Genomic DNA, 21,045 nt, shown 5'->3' with positions numbered 1-21,045 from the left:
CACTCAAGACTTCTCTGGATGGTTTCCACAGAAATAGAAATTCTATACTTTCTGCCTGCTGCCAGGACCTTCATCTCAGTCGTTTTCACATGGTTTTGTCCATTTCCTCCTAAAAAAGAACCAACCCTCCTTGAGTGGGTGTTCAGTTTCTTTTGGATTCCACTGAAAGAGGTAAGGAACACATTCAGCAGATTCTATTTGATGAATTTTCTCATAAAGCAAAAATACATGTGCACATAAACATATGTAGTTATACGTCCATGATGTCGTTATCAAGAGAAACGTATTCGGCTTAAACTCCCTTTCAAGTGCATTGCGGTGGCAGGACATGGTGTTGTCGTGGAAGTTTTGGCCACCTCAGGACAGAAAACCCTTTAATTCAGTTTAAGATGTTTATTCAGCAACAAATAGAAGAACACACTCGTGCACAAGAGGAAGCTGAGCCTGCAACGATGTCACAAGCAGAAACTTAACTATACATAGAGTATTATGAGTATACATGTAATCCCTCCAGGGCATGGTTAATACATCAAAGGAAATTAACTGAAAAAAGAGAGGCCTATTGGACAAACAACAGATGGTACTTTGTAAGGTTGAAATCACAAACACAGGATGAAGCTTGGAGTCATTGGATGAAGTCATTGGAGCTTGCTTATTGCCCCGGTGAGGAAAGAGTGTGTGATTCCTTGCTGGCCATCTGTCAAGAGACAAGGAATTACAAGGTTTTCACGACTTCAGAAGAATCTGTGTATTTCACTCCCGACTCCCTTTCCCAGCATATATTTATTAAATTCTTTCTCAAAGCACTAACAAAGGTTAATTGTCATTTTACCTCATTAGAAATTCAATTAACAACTCAGTTTCCCACAGTGTCAATCATGAAGCATTCCATCCCATAAAGAGAATTATGTGAAGCAGGATGCCTGGATGTAATCATGTTCATGAATAAGATCCTATGGGCTTCCAATAAGATCCCATGGATTCAAAAGTGCAGGCTCTTTTACTTATCCTCCGGTGAAGTAAACTGGCAGAAGAGTAAATGAGATATAGATATTAAATGCAAGATAAGTAAGAAATGTGATGCAAGTTTACACCATTGGAGGAGCAAGAGGGGTAAATCGGAGGTAAATATCCGGCACTTCAGCTGTTTTAATATGTAGAGATGTGGATAGAACAGTCGTGTGAATAGCAAAATCACCTCTTTCATTGTCCAACTCGAACGTGTGTCTGTGTTTGTTTGTTTTGTTTTTTCTGTGTTGCAGAAATGCACTTTATCCCTGAAATGTTGCTATGCAAGAACATTTTTGGAGTCATCATCTTCCTGGATTGACTCAACCTGGAGCTTCATCCAAATATGGTGTTTGTCTCTCTTGAAGAAAGCGGCCCTCAACATTAACTGGGTATGGAGTTTCTTTTGGACTTTCCATTGAGTTTAAAAACACTGATATTGTGATTTTGTTTTGTTAACGGGATAAAGAATGGAAAGGTTTTTTATAATAAGCAGGAAATCTAAAGTATCCCAATAATTGGTTTCAGCAATAATGACCAAGGCCTCCACGAGGCTTTACAAGGACTTGGGCGGAGGGGGGGGTGTCTAATTTTTCGGGAATGTGTCAAAGAGGGGGGAAGCATGAGATTGAAGAGAATGATTGAGTTGACTCCAAAGGTGGGCAGAAAGAGGAACAAATGAGTGGAAGTGAGCAGTAGTCTGGATTTAAGTGGTTCACCTGAAGGTCTTGATGGTTGACTGTATGAGACCTGCATAAACCTGGGTAGAGGAGGGCAAATCACAGAAAGAGTGGAGGGGTGCATGACCAGAAAGGAGGCAGAAGAAGACAGAGACCACCAACCAGTGGGCAATGGCAAAGTGATAGACAGACTGAGCTTCATCATAAGAGATTCCAATGATCTTGAAGGCCTTGGCTTCCACGGCATCAAGCTGAGCAAGATGTAAGCCAGGGGATACAGCCCAGAGAGGAGAGCAGTGCTCCATTAAGCTGTGGATGACGGCCATGCAAGTGGATAGTGTGAAGACTGTTCTCCGGCCCGGCGTGAAGAGATTCAGTTGAAGAGGATTCATCAAAATGCAGTTTTCTTGAAGTACCACATGCCAGCGGAGGTGATGTTTGCAGCTCAACCAGCACAGTAGAGAGCGAGCAAAACCACACTGAGTTTTACACTCAAAAACTCTCCCTTATATATATTCTATCTCTAATTCCAATCTATCTCTGGTTATACTCTAACCCTGGTTGGTGTGACAAGAGCCCCAAAGGTGGACTCAAATGTGAGTTATAGAGTTTTCCCTTCCCTCCCACAAGGGAGGGTGGAACAGTCAAACAGCTCATCTTAGGGCCCAGCAATTCTCTTAGATTGTCCCTCTCCCCTGTCCAGGCTTCTTATCACTGTGGGATGTTTGAAGGACAAACAAAACCCCTTTTAAGTTCACAGAAATGGTAAGAGTAAGGACATGTCTTGCTTTGGTTTCACCTCATTAGAAATTCAATTAACAATTCAGTTTCCCACAGTGTCAATCATGAAGCATTCCATCCCAAAAAGAGAATTATGTGAAGCAGGAAGCCTGGATGTAATCATGTTCATGAATAAGATCCCATGGGCTCCCATTAAGATCCCAATATGATCCCATGGATTCAAAAGTGTGGGCTCTTTAACTTATCCTCCGGTGAAGTAAACTGGCAGAAGAGTAAATGAGATATAGATATAAAATGCAAGAGAAGTAGGAAATGTGATGCAAGTTTACGCCATTGGAGGAGCAAGAGGGGTAAATCGGAGGTAAATATCCGGCACGTCAGCTGTTTTAATATGTAGAGATGTGGATATAACAGTCGTGTGAAGAGCTAAATCAGCTCTTCCATTGTCTTAATCGAACGTGTGTCTGTGTTTGTTTTGTTTTTTTCTGTGTTGCAGAGATGCGCTTTATCCCTGAAATGTTGCTTTGCAGTTACATTTTTGGAGTCCACGTTGAACTGCATTTTCTCAACTTGGAGGTTCATCAAAATATGGTGTTTCTGTCTCTTGAAGAACGTCATCAACATTACCTGGGTATGGAGTTTCTTTTGGACTTTCCATTGAGTTTAAAACACCGATATTATTTTGTTTTGTTAACGGGATGATGAATGGAAAGGTTTTTTATAATAAGCAGGAAATCCAAAGTATCCCAATAATTGTTTTCAGCAATGATGACCAAGGCCTCCACTTGGCTTTACAAGGACTTGGGTGTGGGGGGGGGGTGTAGGGTTGTTTAGTTTTTTCGGGAATGTGTCAGAGAGGAGAGAAGCATGAGATTGAAGAGAATGAGTGAGTTGGCTCCAAAGGTGGGCAAAATGAGGAACAAATGAGTGGAAGTGAGCAGTCGTCTGGATTTCAGTGGTTTCACCCTGAAGGTCTTGATGGTTGACTGTATAACACCTGCAGAAACCTGGGGGGAGGAGGGCAAAGCACAGAAAGAGTGGAGGGGTGCATGACCAGAAATGAGGTAGAAGAAGACAGAGACCACCACCCAGTGGTCAATGGCAAAGTGATATACCCACAGACTGAACTTCATCATGAGAGATTCTAATGATCTTGAAGGCCTTGGTTTCCACGGCATCAAGCTGAGCAAGATGTATGTCAGGGGATACAGCCCAGAGAGGAGAGCAGTGCTCCATCAAGCTGTGGATGACAGCTATGTAAGTGGATAGTGTGAAGACTCTGTTCTCCGGTCCAGCATGAAGAGATTCAGTTGAAGAGGATTCATCAAAATGCAGTTTTATTGAAGTACCACATGCCAGCGGAGGTGATGTTAGCAGCTCAAGCAGCACAGTGGAGAGCGACCAAAACCTCACTGAGTTTCACATTAAAAAAACTCTCCCTTATAGGCCATGGGCTACATGTGGCTACCATGCACCCCCCTCCAACATCTCATTGAACCTATGTTTTTCTGAATCCCCTGGAAGTGCTGAATAAGAAATTGAATGTTGACATTGAAAATATAGGGATGCACTTCCGGTTTTGACCCTAAAACTAATGGTACCCTAAAAACTGCTAATCGCTGCTCCGCGTTGGTCATGATTTCTATGCCTCATCATATCAACTTGTAGAATGACTCAATGAAGGTCAATGGTCACATGTGATATACCAAATAATAGCTGATGCGATTCTGCTGATTTTCATATGTCTGATAAGTTGTTACAATACATATTGCAGAAATCACAGTCATTTGAATGAGCATACCCCTATCCAGGGATATTCGCGCATTGACTGATCATATATTGTTTGCACCAGACTGTATTTTTTGCAATTCTGAAGGAAGGAAAAAAGTTAAAAGCAAGTGGGCGTGGACCAGGGCATGAGTAGCTTTATTTCTGATGGTTGGCAAACAATTTTAGAGATAGCCGAGAAGACAAATGACGAAAAACTGCTCACACGGATTAGATGCCAGGATCTGTTTGCATGTGAAGCCAAATTTCACAAGTCATGCAGGACAAAGTACCTACAGAAGCCAGATAAGTGGCGAAGTACCAATGTCCAGAACAAAGATAAGCAAGTTCAACTGACGGAGGTTCGTAATCATGCATTTCATGATGTGTGTGAGGTAATCGACACTGATGTTCTTCGAGACAAGAAGATGGTGAAACTAACTGATCTTGTCAAGACATACATAGCCAGCTTGGAACTCACAGAGTTCGCAAATCCAAACTTCCGTGGAGAAAACTTCAAAATAAAACTTGAGAAACACGAAGAGTACAAGGACAGATTGGCCTTCTGCAAACTGTATTCCTCAGCAAAAATGCAGTCCGATATAGTATATAGTTCTGACATTGACGTGAACAATGCAGTCCGATTAGCATACGAGCTCGCTTCGACAGATATGATACAAGAAGCTGGAACATTCCTGCGTCGGGTGATTTTTGACAGTTTTTCTATGTCCATTGAACTAAAATGGCCACCAACTGCTCAAGATCTTGGAGATGTGAAGGATATTGTACCATCACAACTCCAGAAATTTCTCAGCTCTGTCATAGGTGGAAAAGCCACCACTCATACATCTAAGTCACATCGACTGGTATACGCAATAGGACAAGACATTTGTCGAGCAGCTACCAATGGTGAGTGGAAACTCCCAAAACATATGTTGATATGAATGACACTCTGCCACCTGTTCAGGAGTGAGCGACTGATCACCTTACTGAATCGAATGGAACATTCAGAGAACTACTCATTTTTATTGGAACACGAAACAGCTCTCGCACAGGCTGTGGATGAAACTTCAAATTTGTTGTCAACTCAAATCATCCGATCTCCAGATGCACCTTCTGTCTTTCACTCTGAATTTGACAACTTTGATCAACTACTAAATAACCTCACTGGAATGGGATCAATCCACACTACCCATGGTATCATGCTGCAGGATATGGAGAAATACCATCCATTCCACGGAATATGACAACAAAACAACGCTCTCTAAACATCCAATCATCTCAATGTCTTCCAGATTGTTATGTCACCCAGCGTCAGAGTCCTCAGATAACGATTAAGCAGCGAACATACCCCGGTGGTGAAGATGCCCAACACAAAACCAGAATCAACCATTTCTTGTAGATGCTGATACGACAACAAAATTGTATGTTACAACAAGTACCTGGATGGACAGGATTCATCTCAATGACTGGTCAGAGACCCAAGACTCTCACCACCATAGATTACTACCCTGTCATAGCTGGCCCAATTACTGACTATAAAACAGTACAGGAGTGTTTACGTTATGCTGAAGAAGCCACAAATGAAGTCAGAGGTACACCATCACTATGTTTGACTTAGTGGTATGTATGAAGGCTTATCCCCTCGTTTGGAACAACCAGGTCAGGTACGAGAAGCACATCATCCTCATTGGGACGTTCCACCTGATATGTGCCTACATGAAGATGATTGGAAAGAAGATGAATGGATCAGGGCTCTATGACATACTGTTGGAAGCAGGCTTAATAGTATCTGGTTCCATCGAGGGTGTGCTCTCAGGGAAACACTATGACAGAGCAATGAACTGCCACAAAGTCATGCTGGAATGTCTGGAGAGACTTCTTCTTTCACAATATCTGGCAAACCATAACGAAGCTGATATTTCAAATGTGCTTATTAATGAGAGGAGTGTTGCATGATTATAATTATATAACTACAGTACATGTACCCATCAAGGTGATGATTATTTTGTTGGTGCTAAATTACAAATAATAATAACACAATTACAATGTACGTGCGAGAATCATTCTTGAAAGTGGGGTTTGGACCAACTTTCAGCATACACCAAGAAAGTTAAAATGTAATTTCGCAACTTATTATCAAGGTATCTGGCTAATATTGGGATTAAAATAATTCTGTTGCCTACTAGAATGTTATGAATGACTTTTAAATTGATGATCTTTGCCATATTTATCAGTAAAATAAAAAATGTGAAACATGAAAGTGTCAGTCGGTGTGCAAATATCCCTGGATAGGGGGTATGCTCATTCAAATGACTGTGATTTAGGCAATATGTATTGTAACAACTTATCAGACACATGAAAATAAGCAGAATAGCATCAGCTATTCTTTGGTATATCACATGTGAACATTGAGCCATTCTACAAGTTGATATGATGAGGCATAGAAATCATGACCAACGCGGAGCAGCGATTAGCGGTGTTTAGGGTACCATTAGTTATGGGTCAAAACCGGAAGTGCATCCCTATATTTTCAATGTTAACATTCAATTTCTTATTCAGCACATCCAGGGGATTCAGAAAAACATAGGTTCATTGAGATGTGGGGGGGGGGGGCTGGGGGGTGCATGGTAGCCATATGTAGCCCATGGCCTATTATTTATATAATATCTCTAATTCCAATCTATTTCTTGTTATACTCTAACCCTGGTTGGTGTGACAAGAGCCCCAAAGGTGGACTCAAATGTGAACTATAGAGTTTTCCCTTCCCTCCCACAAGGGAGGGTGTAACAGTGGGTTGACCAGAATAGAGTGCAGCACTGTAACAATGTCTTTCCAATGCCTATGATAGGCGAACTGGCGGCACTAAAGGCGATGAAGATTATAAATGCAGTTCTACCTTAACAAGAGCCCAGGAGTGGAATGCTTGGGAAAACCAAGATAAAGTTTATCTTTACAAGGAACGGACATGTCTCGGTTTGTTATCACTAAAATAACACAGCCAGTGCCGCTAGAGGGCATCTGGTGGACTGACTTCCTGGGAACAGTGCCACTAAAACTATAGAGTTTTTAAAATGCATTACAGAGTATATAAAAATGGGTTCGAATCCCTACATCTAACTAATGTATGTGTATTAATTATGGATCGGATGTGACCATAAAATAGCACTCCTCACAGATAGGAGTTCAGGTGAGCCAAGGAAGGACTTTGTACGATGGAGGATGCCCATTTGGTGGCTGGCTTTGGAAGCCAACTTTGAAATTCGGTTTGCCCAAGAAAGGTCAGAGCTGATTGTGAGACCCATGAGTTTGAATGACTCAATGTCCTCATGAGGATTGTTCAGAAAGTATATTGGTGGGGGTGAGGGGGGGAGAGTGGGTGGGGGAGAGAGTGGTTGCCACATGATCCTTTCGGAGAGAGAATGTGACATTTCTCAGGATTGAAAGACGTATTCCAAGATTTTCACAAGTTTGTGATTTTTTTTTTCTTCCAAGTTCTGAAGAGAGAAGAGGCTGTAGCCTGTCTGTCTGAATGATGAGAGATGTCACAACACAGGGTGGAGCCTTCATCAAATAGATCAAGAGGATTTACCAGGGAGTCAGAGAGATCATTTATGAATATCAGGAATATGACCTGGCCACGAATAGGACTGCCATAGGCAGAGAGTTTTGATAATAATGCAGGATGCCAGACTGCATCAAAAGTGCAAGATATTTCCAGAGACAGCCCTTATCTCATGTCTGACATTGAGGGCCTCCATCCATTGTTGGGAGGTGAGAGAGGGGGCATCACAATTCAAGAGAGGGGGAGAGAGGAGAGGGTGGGAGAGGGGGGTGAGAGAGGAGGGGGGAGAGGAGGGGTGAGAGGGGCGAGAGAGAAGGGGGGAGAGAAAGGGGCGTCACAATTATACTTCTTCTTCTTCGTTTGATATGATGTCACAATTGATGCTGGGGACCGGAGAATGTTTCCCAAGTTATGGCCATTTATGATACGGTTGGTCCGATCTAATTGAAACAATGCCCCAATCCAGTCGTCGTTTACGAGAGCGAAGGAACAAAGTGAATGGGGTTGACTTACAGCAAAACACAGACAAGGGTACCCAACAGATCATTCGGTAGGGGGAGGGGGGGGGAAGAATCATCTTACTCACCAGAGAGTAGTCGTCCGTGAAGTAAAAACGTCCTGAAATGTGTGCGTGCGTGTCACGTCCGTTGCCAGCACCCAGCCTTGCCGTGCACCCTCTTCCGAATAGCCTTGAATGCCATTCGACGTTTGGGAGGGCACCGAGATAGTCCGTCGCGGGTTTAGACCCTGGTGCTGTGACACGGGCAGTTCCTCACACTTCACGAGACTGGTGACGTCCATTGACCCACATGGTCCGTTGGTGACCGACCCATGCCTCACACGTTGTCAGTACTGCTCACCCCCATACGTGCACCACACGCTCGCTTGCTCAAGCGCTGGGAAGGACGAATTGTCTCGTTGGCGCTGGTCGGACACCCACACGCTCGCTTGCTCACTTGCAGGCTTGCACGCTTCCTCCTCCTTTTCCTCTCTGGCTTTCTTTCTCGTTCTCTTCTCTCTCTCTCCTCTTACCTCTCTCCCCTCAGAACGGACCTCCAATTCGTTTTACATCTGTGGGCCATCTCGGCGGGCACAGTCCGCCCCAAGCTTACCCCGCCCCATTCGCGCATGGTACCATGACGACCCGAGCGCTCCAAATAAGGCAGGCGGTGGAGCTCGCGAAAGAACGTTGCTGAGGAAAATAAGGGCGCGCGTCAGAGCTCGTGAAAGAAATGTCTGTAAACGTGTCTGTCGTAAAGAAAAAAGCTTCCCATGAGAGAGGGGATCGATTCTTTACCCTTCTCAATGCATCACATTTAAAATCCCATGAGACATGGGGATGGGGCTGATCTGAACATACATTTAGGAAATAACTGTCTGAGGACCTGGATGTGTGGATGCATCAATCAGACCGGATTCTGAAATCCATAACAATACATATATATATATATATATATATATATATATATATATATATATATATATATATATATATATATATATATATAAAACACACACATATATGAAAGGCCTGGTGTTGGCTTAAGATTCTTGGGTCTTGAGGTCAAGCCCCTGTCCGCTGTTGAATTAACATCAAGTCGGGTTGACTCAGCCTGTCATCCTTCCAAGGTCGGCAATATGAGTACCAGCTTGCTGGTAACAGAGGAATTGCATCAGCGGCACAGCTGCACCCCCAGAAAATGATGCAGCCAAGCAGCCACAGGCTGCATACGAATGAATGAATGAATAAATAAATAAATAAATAAATACATGACCACTGCATGGGGTATGATGTTCTGTGAACCTTCTAATTTCGATTTGAACTGTGACACTGTTATGTGAATTGTTCTTCTTTTCTTTAATCACAGTTTCATTTAAATGCTTGAGGCTTTGTGGTCTGCCATTGTTTCTTATTCCTGTTTTGCTTTCATTCCAAACAGATGATTTTCCATCCAGATATGTTCGACGTGATTGTTCTACTCCTCAAATGCCTTCAACTAAGCTTTTACATGCTTGTGCAACTGACCTTATGGATAGGGATGCACGAGTTGATGGATGCTGTGAGGATGTGGTTTTTTCCTTGAAAAAAGCTTCAAGTGGAAGGTATTTTTATGGATTTGTCTTGATGACTTTAATACCCTTTCCCTCTGGGAGCGATTTTTATGGTGTCGATGAATCTACATCAGATCTCCTCTCGTTCCACCTTCGATACCCCTTTCCTCTGGTAGTGGACAGTGGTTAGACTCCCGACACTAAGCCATGGCAAGTCATCTCCCCAATATCGTGTGTGGGTAGGGATTTTGTTTGGGGAGGGGGGTGGGGAGGGGCATGGTTTCTTGATGTCTATGACTTGACCCCAAATAGCACATACGCAAAATTTGAGGAAAATCGTCCAAGGACTTTTCGATCCTGTAAGGTTCAGACATACATATACATTATATATGAACATGCTGGAAGATTATAGTTCAGGATTCATATTCTGAAAAGGGTCGCAAACCGAGTGGTTATGAAGCACGCGCGCACACACACACACACACACACACACACACACACACACACACACACACACACACACACACACACACACACATACACACACACACCACTTGAGGAGAGGGTTTGATCCATATTCTTGGTTGCTTGCTGTGGTTAACCTGGATGCTTCAAGACCAGGGAGGGCTTTGTTGGGCACAGCATGGATAAGGAGACAGATTGGTCCATAAGTCGTGGTTTCTTGCTGGGGTGAAGATGTATGTATGCTTCAGGACTGAGGAAGGCTCCGCTCAGCCTTAGGGACTCGTGAGTGAAGATGACGACTGGTGGTGGCGGTGCATACACACGCACACACACATACAAGAATCGTGATTTACACATATACATGCACGATTGTGATTTATACACCTCTCTAAGAAATAAAATTCTCTCTGCATGTTCATGGTTTTTTCAAACCCTGCTGGGCTGACAAGTAAAAAATTTGGTACACAGGCCAAGTCTGACCCGGAGATTGTTCAACAGATATTTTCATTCCCCACATCAGTCTTTTTCGACGCAAGAACTGTATGACCATTTATGACCTCGAAGACCCTTTAATACCTCAAAGACCCTTGAGGACCTGTAAGACCCCTAAACCCCAAAGACACTGAAACCCTTTAAGACCCTTTTTACTCTTCATACCCCTTATACCCTTCAGACAGATTAGACAGCTTGGACCTTGAGCATTTGGAGCTTTAGACCACTTGGACCTTTTTAGACCCTTTTTACATGCTTGAAAATTTCGATTCCTTTGAAACCTCTTTGACGCTAATAACAATTAGAACATACCCTTTTGACTATCTCGAATATTTAGGCGCACACTACACAAACATCTGTCGTCTTCTGAAAAAAACACAGACTGCACATTTTTCAGCAAGTTGTTCACAAACTCAACCACCCAGACATGGGTGGGTCGAGTTTTTAAAAACACGAGCAGAGTACCTGAGGGAGTGGAAGGGGAGTAGGGTGGGAGGGAATAGGAGGAGAAGGGAGGGGAAGGGGTTGGGTGGGAGGGAATAGGAGGATAGGAAGGGAAAGAGTTTGGGTGGGAGTCCAGAGGGAGGGGTGTGGATTGGAAGGAGGCAGGGGAAGGCGTGGGGTGGGTGTCTGGAGAAAGGGGATGTGGTGGGGGTGGGGGAGAGGAGGAGGCGGTGAGGTGTGAGTCGGTCGGGAGGAGCTGGGGTGGGATTAGGGAGGGGAATGGATGGGCGGAGGGATCAAACATTGCCCAGCCACACTGGGTATCTTTGCCAGTTACACATGTTATACCTGACATATTGCACTTGTTATGTAAACACATGGTATGTGTGACATTATACAGGTTATACACACATGTTATATGTGACAGATTGCACTTGTCATGTAAACACATGGTATGTGTGACATTATACAGGTTATACACACATGTTATATGTGACAGATTGCACTTGTTATATACACTTATGCATCACATTGCACATGTTGTGTTCACACATATTATATTTTCTTCTTCTTTCGGCTGCTCCCGTTAGGGGTCGCCACAACGGATCATCCGTATAATCTGCATAGTGATTTGGCACAGGTTTTACGCCAGATGCCCTTTCTGACGCAACCCTGGTCGCCTCTTACGACACAGGGATATGGTACACCTATTTTAACCGGGGCATACACTGGGCCCAGTACACTGGTACTCACTTTGCCGACCTCGGAAGGATGACAGGCTGAGTCAGCCTCCTGATGCAACATATTATATGCAACATATACCCGCAAATGGATATAACAACCAACGACACACATGAAGGTAGAAACTTCGAGACCTGGGAAGTGCTCTCCATTCCACCTTCTGGAACCTCCATAAGGAAATAACAACAAACAACAAACAACAAACACATAGAGAATTGCTGAATTTGACTATGATTTAATTTTCAACTCGATGTGTTTGAATCTCCCATCTGAGCACAATCTTGGCCAGCTGAGGAGTGGGATGTAAAATTATTTGTTGAGTGATGGTGACCACTCGTGCTTATAATGGGTGGAGTCAAATTTGGTTTGCTTCATCCCAGTGGTGAATCAACATTTTATCACCAGTTACCAGGTCAGCAATGAAGTTGGCAAGGCATGCGTTGAACAATTCACCAAACACATGACGTGATGGCAGTCGTTGCTGTCAATCATGAGTCCTCAGGTTTGAGGACCATTTTGCCGATACCATGTACATGCCTGAGCGTTTGTGGATGAAGATGAAAATGCTACCTTGAGAATTTCCAACCTCTGTGGGAATTCTTGTTACTTTCACATGGAGGTCCTTCTTGATGAATGCCTCGACCCCGGAAACAGTTTGTGGGTCATCACATCTGCTGGTTATCCTGACCTCGGGTCATCTTCAAGCGACTCAATTTTCCTCATACGCTGCCTACTGTAGACTCAGTCACCCATTGGGATTCCGTAGAATATGAAGGCTCAACCACGCCAAACACGGTCACCACAAAAAAAATTGTTTCGGATTTGGAAAAAGGGAGGTGGAAAGGAGGAATACTTGGTGGCTGAACATAGGGCAAGAAGGGAAATTTACAAGGCATGAGTACACGATTCACTTTCAGATGTGATAAATAATGCAGACAGTGGAGGAGAGATATTTCGGACAGCAGAGCAAATGATCGGTCAAAATAAGGATCTTTTCGGAGAAGAATGTGTGAAGGATGAAATGGGAAATATACTGTTTGACCATTTGGAGATTAGAAATGCTTGAAGGAGTTCCGATGAGCACCTGCTAAATGAGGCGTTCCCTTGGAACAGAGATATTCTGGAGGCGTTGGAGCCGGTGCAGGGCCCATCACCTGAGATGAAGAATGAATGGGTGAAGAAAGCCATCGATCAAATGAAGGATGATAAAGCGGCGAGCAGCACTGGTATTGTTGCAGAGATGCTGAAGGCATCTGGTGATATTGGAGTGAATGTAATCACTAAATTGATAAATGCAATTATAAGGGAAACATGTATCTCAGATAGCTGGGAGAACAGTGTAATGGTGAATATTAATAAAGGGAAGGGGGATGCCTTTGTTTAGAGCAACTATTGGAGTCTGAAGTTGTTGGACCATGGAATGAAAGTGGTCGAGAGAGTCATGGATAAATTAATAAGAGAGTGTTAATTTACATGAAATTAAATTTGGTTTCATGCCAGGAAGCATGACCCCAATTTGTGGATCGTTTTTATCTTTGCCTGTGGTTTTCGGGGTCGAGGTGTGGGGGAAATTCTCCATGTAAATCTGTATCATGTGGTGCTGTTCCAGGTGGGGGAGGGAGGGTATTACAAGACTTCACCCCTTTTTACACAACAGTGTTCCTGTCCCCACGTTTTCCAGTTCAATGATGTGTTTTGAATTATCAGCAGAAGGTATGTTTTTGTTTCGTGCATGTAATCTGGTTATTTTATTATTGTTATTCGTATCATTATTATTATTATTATTATTATTATTATTACCTCTGCTACTGAAGGTGGAAGGGGGTTATGTTTACACACCTGTTTGTTTGTTTGTATGCCGGATAACTCAACAGGTTGAGGATGAATTTGGATGAAACTTGATATTGCGTGTGTGACAAGGACAATCTTATTAGATTTGGGTGAAGATCCGAATCTGGCAACTGGAATTGTTTAAGTGATTCTTCACCATTGAGAGAAAGGGTTAAATGACACAGCACAATATCTCCAAAAATTATTGGCTCCAATATGTTCTACTGGAGCAGGAATTGCGTGGTGGAGGGACGCGCTCCACGGAGTGCCCTTCTCGTTTCCGGGAGCAATTGAGGCAGCTGTCAGTTGCCTATACACTGCCCAAATGATGGTATGTGTCAGAAGAGCACGTTGTAACCTTGGAACAAGATCACTTGGAGGGTGGTTACTCTCCGATGATATTAAGTCAGAAAGATAACAATGCCCTCCTGGCGGCTTCCATCAGGAGCGGATGCTTCTAGTGGTTAAAATTAATTGTTGATAAAAACTGAAGAATAAAAAAACGTTGTTTTGTTTTTTTGTTTTTCAGGAAAAAAAATTCTCAAAAAAAAAGCTTATTCTTCATCATAACTTCGTCTCTTCGTTGAGTTTGTTTGACTTGATCTGCCTCATGAAGAGATGTTTGTCATTCCTCCCAAGAAGGAAGTAACCTTGTTTGAAAAGCTGTCCAGAATATTTTCACCTGTCCCCGTAAAGGTGAGGAAAACGTTTGGCAGATTGAATGAGATGGATTTTGTTTTTGAATTTTTAAAATTGAATCAAATGAGAATTTAAGTGGATTTATTTGTTAACAATGATCTAAAGCTCATCGAGGAGCTTGTACATGTAATCATAGGCAGGACAAAGACATGGGACATCGACACATTTTTATAAATTACAAGGAGAGTAACAGATGTTGGACAAACACAGATGGTGTCTGGGATTTGAACCTGGGTTCACTGCATCGTGATCGACCATTGGATCAGATGGAAACACGAACAGATCAACCCTGGATCCATGTAACATCGTTAAAATGTTGCCCATCGCTTATCATTTTCCTCTTTCAATATCATTACGATTTAGTTTTACACCAGGAGAGTGACTTCAGAATATTTGAGATTGTTGCGCATTGATTGCTTCCTCATAATTTCATTTACTAATTGATTGGTTCATAATTTATAAAAACATTCCCAACGTGAATAGCACATCATGTTAGCTAAACAAACCTGACGAGGATAACACATCATGTTAGCTAAACAAACCCGACGAGGATAACACATCATGTTAGCTAAACAAACCCGATGAAGATAACACATCATGTTAGCTAAACAAACCCGACAAGGATAACACATCATGTTAGCTAAACTAACCCGACGAGGATAACACATCATGTTAGCTAAACAAACCCGATGAAGATAACACATCATGTTAGCTAAACATACCCGATGAAGATAACACATCATGTTAGCTAAACAAACCCGATGAAGATAACACATCATGTTAGCTGAACAAACCCGACAAGGATAACACATCATGTTAGCTAAACTAACCCGACGAGGATAACACATCATGTTAGCTAAACAAACCCGATGAAGATAACACATCATGTTAGCTAAACATACCCGATGAAGATAACACATCATGTTAGCTAAACAAACCCGATGAAGATAACACATCATGTTAGCTGAACAAACCCGACAAGGATAACACATCATGTTAGCTAAACTAACCCGACGAGGATAACACATCATGTTAGCAAAACAAAACCGACGAGGATAACACATCATGTTAGCGAAACTAACCCGACAAGGATAACACATCATGTTAGCTGAACAAACCCGACGAGGATAACACATCATGTTAGCTAAACAAACCCGATGAAGATAACACATCATGTTAGCTAAACAAACCCGATGAAGATAACACATCATGTTAGCTAAACAAACCCGATGAAGATAACACATCATGTTAGCTGAACAAACCCGACGAGGATAACAGATCATGTTCGCTAAACTAACCCGACGAGGATAACACATCATGTTAGCAAAACAAAACCGACGAGGATAACACATCATGTTAGCTAAACTAACCCGACGAGGATAACACATCATGTTAGCTGAACAAACCCGACGAGGATAACACCATGTTAGCCAAACAAACCCGACGAGGATAACACCATGTTAGCCAAACAAACCCGACGAGGATAACACATCATGTGAGCTAAACAAACCCGACGAGGATAACATATTTGTAAAAATATTCCCGATGAGGATAACACATCATGTTCGCAAAATATTCCTGATGAGGATAACATATCATGTGAGCTAAACAAACCCGATGAGGATAACGCATCATGTTAGCTAAATATTCCCGATGAGGATAACACATCATGTGAGCTAAACAATCCCGAGGAGGATAACACATATTAGTAAAAATATTCCCGACGAGGATAACACATCATGTGAGCTCAACAATCCCAATGAGGATAACACATCATGTGAGCTCAACAATCCCAATGAGGATAACACATCATGTTCGCTAAACATTCCCGATGAGGATAACACATCATGTGAGCTCAACAATCCCAATGAGGATAACACATCATGTAAGCTAAACAATCCCGAGGAGGATAACACATATTAGTAAAAATATTCCCGACGAGGATAACACATCATGTGAGCTCAACAATCCCAATGAGGATAACACATCATGTTCGCTATACATTCCCGATGAGGATAACACATCATGTGAGCTCAACAATCCCAATGAGGATAACACATCATGTTGGCGAAACATTCCGGTGAGGATAACACATCATGTTAGCTTAACATTCCCGATGAGGATAACACATTATTGCAGTTCTCGGAACCGCGTGCATACAACAGATCGGTGTCCCAAGACAGTTATTCCATTATTATACGTGTAGTTCGTCCCCTTCCTTTTGTTTAGCGGAACAACAAGCGAGTGCGTGGCGATGATCTAACAGCTCGGGTTACTTAAATCATTTTCTCCTTCATTTCATCCCTACTCTTCTATTTTTTTGATTATTCCTGAGGTAAATCAGCCACGTGCGCCTTCGCTATAAGGTGGGGCCTCGTGGAGATGATGGCGTGCGGCGCCGAGGTGAGGGACGTGCTGCACAGAGATTCTCGTTCCCGGCGAGCCCTAAACCCGGCGTGTGCGGCGAGCCACGTGTGCTTGGCAGTGCGGGGTTGTCGACTCGAGCTTCCGATGGCTTGGGGAGAATTGCCGGTTGCATTAAAAAGCCATGCGAATAAATACCTCTTCAGAAAGAGGCTGCACAAATGGTGTTTTTCATGGCACGGGAAACACGGCCAGCATGACGCCCACGCTGCACGAAACGCTTACGGAGGCCGATAAAGCCGACTCCACGCCATGTTGGGCAGGATACGAGTGTGCGGGTCGAAGCGGCTTGTTCCTTTTCACCCTCAATATCTGACACATATTGGTGTTCGCCCCTCGCAGACACGTACGCCGCCCATGAAACGTGCATGGATTTATCCATGGCGATGTACCTACGGTCCTTGCTGGCAGCAGCGGAATCTCCACAGATGGTGAAGGTCTTCTCATCTCCACTACCAGCGAAGCTGCGATCGAGCCGAGGAATGTACAATGTGGGCCACGTTGGTGCGCGCGAAGTGAGTACGTTGATTGACGCTGGTCGAACGCCCGAGCCGGTATGCGGGACCCTCGACCGGTCGCTCGGGCACGGCCCGGGGTGTTTTGCAGGATGATTCACGTGCCCATTTCGGTGTGGGAGATTCTTCTCATGTCGTGGGATCGGAGTGCAATATGTTCACTGTCTGGGATGGCCTTGCCGGAAACAAAGTGAGGCGGTTTCCGGCCCAAGCTGGCGGGCCACGTGAGGGGTCGGGGCCAATCGGAGCGCCCGATTCAGGTGATGACGTTACGATTTGGGGTGGCCCCTCCCCCCGAGCTGCAAATCCTATAAAGGTCGGAGAAGTCCCCTCCGTATCTCTCTCTTGCCTTTTGAGTTTCTCTGCCTCTCTCGCCTCGCCTCGTCGACATGCCACGACCCACCTCCTGCTGCCCAGACTCCGCCTCCTCGTCTCCACCCACACGAAGTTTCATGCTTTTAAGGGAAAGTGCACAATCGACATGTTTTTTGGAGCTAAGCTGCCACACCAAGGTGCTCTGGTTCAAAACTTAATTTTTCAAGATGGCGCCGCCAGCCATCTTGGATTTGGGCCTCTGGCAAAAAATGCCGGGATTTTTGGGAGGATACATTTTTTATAAAAGATCAATAGAAGTCAAATCAATCATGAAACCTTGCTAGCCAAAGAATGGTCATGGAATTGAAGTTCTTGACCTAACTACTGTTACATTTGGAACATCATTCAGTGACTCAGCCGAATGACCAACATGTGATTGCTTCTAACAGGTGATTCATCTTCTGTGGAGTTTGCTGCAAGCCTGCTCAAACTGGGAAATGGAGCCATGGAATCGGAAAATCAAGATGGAACTATCTTGACGAACAACATTGGGAAAACAGTTGCAACACTTCAACAACTACAAGATGCAGGATTTCCAAATATTGCACGTAATTTCCATGACCACAAGTAGCTATGCTAAAGAGCTATCTTGGCACCGAAAAATGATGCAGCCAATTCCACAAAACAGAGGCCTTCTTACACAGTTACCTAACACTATGCAAATGTACATGTCGGTTGACACTGTACCAGACACAAATGAAGCAGTCCACTACCGCACAGAATTTCTTAACTCCCTGGGAACACCAGGTGTACCTCCTCACAATCTGGAGCTCAAGATTGGTGCTCCCATTATACTTCTCAGGAATCTGGTCCCACCAACTCTGAAATGGAACACGTTTGGCTGTCAAGAAGCTTATGCCACATGTCATTGAAGCCACAATCATGAATGGCCATGTCGCAGGACAGGATGTCTTTATTCCACGCATTGCAATCATCCCATCTGATTTGCCATTTCAATTTAGAATGCTCCAGTTCCCTGTCCACCTCATTTTTACCATGAGTATCAACAAGGTACAAGGACAATCACTCAAAGTTGTTCGCCTCACCCTGCAAAGCCCATGCTTTTCTCGTGGCCAACTATGTTGGTTGTTCCAGAGTTGGCAATGGCAAAAACCTTTTCATCTTGGCTCCACATGGAAAAAACATGCAACATTGTCTTTCCTGAAGCTCTCCAAGGGTTAAAAAAAAAAAAACAACAATGTCAAACACTGATAAAATGTGATGTGAAATCCTCAGTGCTGAAAAATGAGAAAGAAAGAAAGAAGAAAGAGAAGAAAGACAGAAAGAGGAAAAATAAGAAAGGCAGAAAAAGGAAAGAGAAGAAAGGAAAAAAGAGGAAAGATAAGATGGAGGAAGACAGAAGGAGGAGGAAGATAGAAGAAGGAGGAAGATAGAAGATGCAGGAAGACAGAAGAAGGAGGAAGACAGAAGAAGGAGGAAGATAGAAGAAGGAGGAAGATAGAAGATGCGGGAAGACAGAAGAAGGAGGAAGACAGAAGAAGGAGTAAGACAGAAGAAGGAGGAAGACAGAAGAAGCAGAAAGACAGAAGAAGCAGAAAGACAGAAGAAGGAGGAAGACAGAAGAAGGAGGAAGACAGAAGAAGGAGGAAGACAGAAGAAGGAGGAAGACAGAAGAAGGAGGAAGACAGAAGGAGGATCAAGACGGAAGAACAATGAAAAGATGATGAAGAACAAAGGAAGAAGGAGAGGCAGATATAAGCACACAAGGATCATAAAAATCAGGGAATAACAAAAATCCAGAGCAACTGAAACTTCTCAACAACATAAAGCAAGATTAGAAGCAAGCACAGCAACAATGACGGCATTCCGCCCTCACGTACTTGCGATCTCCCAGTCAATGTGTTGTACTTCAATCAGTTGTCTGTACTATCTGGTTCAGGAGGACACAATTCAGGCCGATGAAACCTTTGCTGCCCCTGTGTGAAGCGGGGCCATCGCCGTAAAATACAAAACACACAGGAAATGGCACTTTGTGTTGAGGCGCGGCGGTGATGGTCATGTTTAACCCTCGACCAGTCAAAGATCCCCGGGGGGTTAAACACAGCAAGGTAAGCCTGGGTCTTATTCGCTGTCTCCCACCTGTCTCTCTCTTTCTCTTTCCTCCCGCATGCTCCTCTCTGCCTCCCTCCCTCTTTCACCCCTTCTTCCACCCTCTCTCTCCTTTAGTCCTTCTCTTACCCCATTCTCTTCGTGAAACATTCCTGATGATGATAACACATCATGTGAGCTAAATATTCCCGATGATAACAGAACATGTTATCTTAACGTTCCCGACGATGATAACACATCTTGTTTGCTAAATGTTCCCAATGAGGATAACACATCATGTTAGCTCAACATTCTTGACGAGGAAAACACATCATGTTCGCTAAACATTCCTCATGAAAATACATCATGTTGGCGAAACATTCTTGACGAGGATAATACATCGTCATGTAAGCTAACTATTCATGACATTGAGAACACATCATGTTAGCTAAATGTTCCCAGTGAGGAAAACACATCATGTTAGTGAAACGTTCCCCATGAAATGAGTAATTTCTCAGAGGAGCGCGTTGCCACAGTTCTGCATCATGTCCAATTACAGCATTAAATCGAAAACTACATTAAAAGTTTATTGACTGATGGATGTGGAAGACGAGATGTTGTTTCAGATTGAGAAACCAGCGGGTTTGGGAGCCAATCCGGAGTTCAGGCAATATGGAGCATGAGATGGGGTAAATGGGTTTCAATGAGAACAGAACACACTCGATACCAAAGTGCTCTGAGAGTGCATACTGTACGATATAAGGAGTAGGTAGTGTGCTGGACAGTTGGTTTCGACAAGGGTGAACAACTGGCACTGGCTCCCTGGTATTACAGCTATTTAATGTTTTGTTTTGAACACTGAATTAGACAAATTGTACGGAATCTCATCCCTATTGCACATGCGAACACAGGAGTAAATTAATTTAATTAGCTTATCTAATTCTTATCTAATAATCAGGTTATCTGACCTGATTATTTTTTTCCTCTGCTGCCTTTCTGGCAGTCAAACAAAAATGAAAATCATTCTAAATGGGAAACTTACTATTTAGGGGACCCCAAATACATTTTCTTTTTTGTTCTGATGAAAAAAGATGAAAACGCTGGTCACATGATTACTTCAGCTCTGGAAGGTTTTAATTTCCGTTATATTAACAGTTTATCAGTCAGGGATTTTGTATTCATTGATACATCGGTTTAT

At 43.3% G+C, this 21,045-nt stretch overlaps 1 long non-coding RNA gene across 1 annotated transcript; it reads left to right on the top strand.

Moving 5' to 3' along the window:
• The first annotated feature begins 2,783 nt into the window (after positions 1 to 2,783).
• Positions 2,784 to 9,865, top strand: LOC147011228 (uncharacterized). The gene is made up of 2 exons (XR_015052163.1): positions 2,784 to 3,060; positions 9,702 to 9,865. It is a non-coding gene; the product is annotated as an uncharacterized LOC147011228 (long non-coding RNA).
• Positions 9,866 to 21,045: the final 11,180 nt, after the last annotated feature.

Source organism: Eptatretus burgeri, chromosome 16 (assembly GCF_056783735.1).
Source record: "Eptatretus burgeri isolate ZD-2024b chromosome 16, Ebu_testis_v1, whole genome shotgun sequence".
Lineage (NCBI taxonomy): Eukaryota > Metazoa > Chordata > Myxini > Myxiniformes > Myxinidae > Eptatretus > Eptatretus burgeri.
The sequence above is the reverse complement of the archived record's forward strand: the minus strand, read 5'-3'. Positions and strand labels throughout refer to the sequence as shown.